Here is a 5821-nt window from a genome sequence, read left to right as displayed (position 1 = left end):
AGTGGGCGTTTTGCGGCTTACATGTCAACAAGTAAGCCTTAAAATGATCTTACTAGTGAACTAGTGGGCGTTTTGTGGCTTACATGTTCACTAGTAAGCGTCAAAATGACCTTACTAGTGAATTAGTGAGCGTTTTGTGGCTTACATGTCAACTAGTAAGCCTTAAAATGATCTTACTAGTTAACTAGTGGGCGTTTTGTGGCTTACATGTTCACTAGTAAGCCACAAAATGACCTTACTAGTGAACTAGTGGGCACATTTATGGCCTTACATGTTCACTAGTAAGCGTCAAAATGATCTTACTAGTGAACTAGTGGGCACGTTTATGGCCTTACATGTTCACTAGTAAGCGTGAAAATGATCTTACTAGTGAACTAGTGGGCGTTTTGCGCCTTACATGTCAACTTGTAAGCCTCAAAATGACCTTACGAGTGAGCTAGTGGGCGTTTTGCGGCGTACATGTCAACTAGTAAGCCTCAAAATGATCTTACTAGTGAACTAGTGGGTTTTTTAGTGGCTTACATGTTCACTAGTAAGCGTCACAATGACCTTACTTGTGAACTAGTGAGCGTTTTGTGGCTTACATGTTCACTAGTAAGCGTCAAAATGATCTTACTAGTGAACTAGTGGGCACATTTATGGCATTACGTGTTCACTAGTAAGCGTCAAAATGATCTTACTAGTAAACTAGTGGGAGTTTTGTGGCTTACATCTTCACTCGTAAGCCTCAAAATGATCTTATCGGGAACTAGTGGGCACATTTATGGCATTACGTGTTCACTAGTAAGCGTCAAAATGATCTTACTAGTAAACTAGTGGGAGTTTTGTGGGTTACATGTTCACTAGTAAGCGTCACAATGACCTTACTTGTGAACTAGTGAGCGTTTTGTGGCTTACATGTTCACTAGTAAGCGTCAAAATGATCTTACTAGTGAACTAGTGGGCGTTTTGTGGCTTACATGTTCATTAGTAAGCCTCAAAATGATCTTACTAGTGAACTAGTGGGCGTTTTGTGGCTTACATGTCAAATAGTAAGCCTCAAAATGATCTTACTAGTGAACTAGTGGGCACATTTATGGCATTACGTGTTCACTAGTAAGCGTCAAAATGATCTTACTAGTAAACTAGTGGGAGTTTTGTGGCTTACATCTTCACTCGTAAGCCTCAAAATGATCTTATAGGGAACTAGTGGGCACATTTATGGCCTTACGTGTTCACTAGCAAGCCTCAAAATGATCTTACTAGTGAACTAGTGGGCGTTTTGTGGCTTACATGTCAACTAGTAAGCCTCAAAATGATCTTACGAGTGAACTAGTGGGCGTTTTGCGGCTTACATGTCAACAAGTAAGCCTTAAAATGATCTTACTAGTGAACTAGTGGGCGTTTTGTGGCTTACATGTTCACTAGTAAGCGTCAAAATTACCTTACTAGTGAATTAGTGAGCGTTTTGTGGCTTACATGTCAACTAGTAAGCCTCAAATTGATCTTACTAGTGAACTAGTGGGCGTTTTGTGGCTTACATGTCAAATAGTAAGCCTCAAAATGTTCTTACTAGTGAACTAGTGGGCACATTTATGGCCTTACGTGTTCACTAGTAAGCCTCAAAATGATCTTACTAGTAAACTAGTGGGCGTTTTGTGGCTTACATCTTCACTCGTAAGCCTCAAAATGATCTTATAGGGAACTAGTGGGCACATTTATGGCCTTACGTGTTCACTAGTAAGCCTCAAAATGATCTTACTAGTGAACTAGTGGGCGTTTTGTGGCTTACATGTCAACTAGTAAGCCTCAAAATAATCTTACGAGTGAACTAGTGGGCGTTTTGCGGCTTACATGTCAACAAGTAAGCCTCAAAATGATCTTACTAATGAACTAGTGGGCGTTTTGTGGCTTACATGTTCACTAGTAACCGTCAAAATGACCTTACTAGTGAATAAGTGAGCGTTTTGTGGCTTACATCTCAACTAGTAAGCCTCAAAATGATCTTACTAGTGAACTAGTGGGCGTTTTGTGGCTTACATGTTCACTAGTAAGCCTCAAAATGATCTTACTAGTGAACTAGTGGGCACATTTATGGCCTTACATGTTCACTAGTAAGCGTCAAAATGATCTTACTAGTGAACTAGTGGGCGTTTTGTGGCTTACATGTTCACTAGTAAGCGTCAAAATGACCTTACTAGTGAACTAGTGGGCGTTTTGTGGCTTACATGTTCACTAGTAAGCGTCAAAATGACCTTACTAGTGAATTAGTGAGCGTTTTGTGGTTTACATGTCAACTAGTAAGACTCAAAATGATCTTACTAGTTAACTAGTGGGCGTTTTGTGGCTTACATGTTCACTAGTAAGCCTCAAAATGACCTTACTAGTGAACTAGTGGGCACATTTATGGCCTTACATGTTCACTAGTAAGCGTCAAAATGATCTTACTAGTGAACTAGTGGGCACGTTTATGGCCTTACATGTTCACTAGTAAGCGTGAAAATGATCTTACTAGTGAACTAGTGGGCGTTTTGCGCCTTACATGTCAACTTGTAAGCCTCAAAATGACCTTACGAGTGAGCTAGTGGGCGTTTTGCGGCGTACATGTCAACTAGTAAGCCTCAAAATGATCTTACTAGTGAACTAGTGGGTTCTTTAGTGGCTTACATGTTCACTAGTAAGCGTCAAAATGATGTTACTAGTTAACTAGTGGGCGTTTTGTGGCTTACATGTTCACTAGTAAGCCTCAAAATGACCTTACTAGTGAACTAGTGGGCACGTTTATGGCCTTACATGTCAACTTGTAAGCCTCAAAATGACCTTACGAGTGAGCTAGTGGGCGTTTTGCGGCTTACATGTCAACTAGTAACCCTCAAAATGATCTTACTAGTGAACTAGTGGGTTCTTTTGTGGCTTACATGTTCACTAGTAAGCGTCACAATGACCTTACTTGTGAACTAGTGAGCGTTTTGTGGCTTACATGTTCACTAGTAACCGTCAAAATTATCTTACTAGTGAACTAGTGGGCGTTTTGTGGCTTACATGTTCATTAGTAAGCCTCAAAATGATCTTACTAGTGAACTAGTGGGCGTTTTGTGGCTTGCATGTCAAATAGTAAGCCTCAAAATGATCTTACTAGTGAACTAGTGGGCACATTTATGGCCTTACGTGTTCACTAGTAAGCGTCAAAATGATCTTACTAGTAAACTAGTGGGCGTTTTGTGGCTTACATCTTCACTCGTAAGCCTCAAAATGATCTTATAGGGAACTAGTGGGCACATTTATGGCCTTACGTGTTCACTAGTAAGCCTCAAAATGATCTTACTAGTGAACTAGTGGGCGTTTTGTGGCTTACATGTCAACTAGTAAGCCTCAAAATAATCTTACGAGTGAACTAGTGGGCGTTTTGCGGCTTACATGTCAACAAGTAAGCCTCAAAATGATCTTACTAATGAACTAGTGGGCGTTTTGTGGCTTACATGTTCACTAGTAACCGTCAAAATGACCTTACTAGTGAATAAGTGAGCGTTTTGTGGCTTACATCTCAACTAGTAAGCCTCAAAATGATCTTACTAGTGAACTACTGGGCGTTTTGTGGCTTACATGTTCACTAGTAAGCCTCAAAATGATCTTACTAGTGAACTAGTGGGCACATTTATGGCCTTACATGTTCACTAGTAAGCGTCAAAATGATCTTACTAGTGAACTAGTGGGCGTTTTGTGGCTTACATGTTCACTAGTAAGCGTCAAAATGACCTTACTAGTGAACTAGTGGGCGTTTTGTGGCTTACATGTTCACTAGTAAGCGTCAAAATGACCTTACTAGTGAATTAGTGAGCGTTTTGTGGTTTACATGTCAACTAGTAAGACTCAAAATGATCTTACTAGTTAACTAGTGGGCGTTTTGTGGCTTACATGTTCACTAGTAAGCCTCAAAATGACCTTACTAGTGAACTAGTGGGCACATTTATGGCCTTACATGTTCACTAGTAAGCGTCAAAATGATCTTACTAGTGAACTAGTGGGCACGTTTATGGCCTTACATGTTCACTAGTAAGCGTGAAAATGATCTTACTAGTGAACTAGTGGGCGTTTTGCGCCTTACATGTCAACTTGTAAGCCTCAAAATGACCTTACGAGTGAGCTAGTGGGCGTTTTGCGGCGTACATGTCAACTAGTAAGCCTCAAAATGATCTTACTAGTGAACTAGTGGGTTCTTTAGTGGCTTACATGTTCACTAGTAAGCGTCACAATGACCTTACTTGTGAACTAGTGAGCGTTTTGTGGCTTACATGTTCACTAGTAAGCGTCAAAATGATGTTACTAGTTAACTAGTGGGCGTTTTGTGGCTTACATGTTCACTAGTAAGCCTCAAAATGACCTTACTAGTGAACTAGTGGGCACGTTTATGGCCTTACATGTCAACTTGTAAGCCTCAAAATGACCTTACGAGTGAGCTAGTGGGCGTTTTGCGGCTTACATGTCAACTAGTAACCCTCAAAATGATCTTACTAGTGAACTAGTGGGTTCTTTTGTGGCTTACATGTTCACTAGTAAGCGTCACAATGACCTTACTTGTGAACTAGTGAGCGTTTTGTGGCTTACATGTTCACTAGTAACCGTCAAAATTATCTTACTAGTGAACTAGTGGGCGTTTTGTGGCTTACATGTTCATTAGTAAGCCTCAAAATGATCTTACTAGTGAACTAGTGGGCGTTTTGTGGCTTGCATGTCAAATAGTAAGCCTCAAAATGATCTTACTAGTGAACTAGTGGGCACATTTATGGCCTTACGTGTTCACTAGTAAGCGTCAAAATGATCTTACTAGTAAACTAGTGGGCGTTTTGTGGCATACATCTTCACTCGTAAGCCTCAAAATGATCTTATAGGGAACTAGTGGGCACATTTATGGCCTTACGTGTTCACTAGTAAGCCTCAAAATGATCTTACTAGTGAACTAGTGGGCGTTTTGTGGCTTACATGTCAACTAGTAAGCCTCAAAATAATCTTACGAGTGAACTAGTGGGCGTTTTGCGGCTTACATGTCAACAAGTAAGCCTCAAAATGATCTTACTAATGAACTAGTGGGCGTTTTGTGGCTTACATGTTCACTAGTAACCGTCAAAATGACCTTACTAGTGAATAAGTGAGCGTTTTGTGGCTTACATCTCAACTAGTAAGCCTCAAAATGATCTTACTAGTGAACTACTGGGCACATTTATGGCCTTACATGTGACTAGTAAGCGTAAAAATGATCTTACTAGTGAACTAGTGGGCGTTTTGCGGCTTGCATGTCAACTAGTAAGCCTCAAAATGATCTTACTAGTGAACTAATGGGCGTTTTGTGGCTTACATGTTAACTAGTAAGTGTCAAAATGACCTTACTAGTGAACTAGTGGGCGTTTTGTGGCTTACATTTTCACTAGTAATCGTCAAAATGATCTTACTAGTGAACTAGTGGGCACGTTTATGGCCTTACATGTTCACTAGTAAGCGTGAAAATGATCTTACTGGTGAACTAGTGGGCGTTTTGCGCCTTACATGTCAACTTGTAAGCCTCAAAATGACCTTACGAGTGAGCTACTGGGCGTTTTGCGGCTTACATGTCAACTAGTAAGCCTCAAAATGATCTTACTAGTGAACTCGTTTGTTCTTTTGTGGCTTACATGTTCACTAGTAAGCGTCACAATGACCTTACTTGTGAACTAGTGAGCGTTTTGTGGCTTACATGTTCACTAGTAAGCGTCAAAATGATGTTACTAGTTAACTAGTGGGCGTTTTGTGGCTTACATGTTCACTAGTAAGCCTCAAAATGACCTTACTAGTGAACTAGTGGGCACGT

Source organism: Hippocampus zosterae, unplaced genomic scaffold (genome assembly GCF_025434085.1).
Source record: "Hippocampus zosterae strain Florida unplaced genomic scaffold, ASM2543408v3 HiC_scaffold_50, whole genome shotgun sequence".
Taxonomy (NCBI): Eukaryota; Metazoa; Chordata; class Actinopteri; order Syngnathiformes; family Syngnathidae; genus Hippocampus; species Hippocampus zosterae.
Note: the sequence above shows the minus strand (reverse complement) of the source record.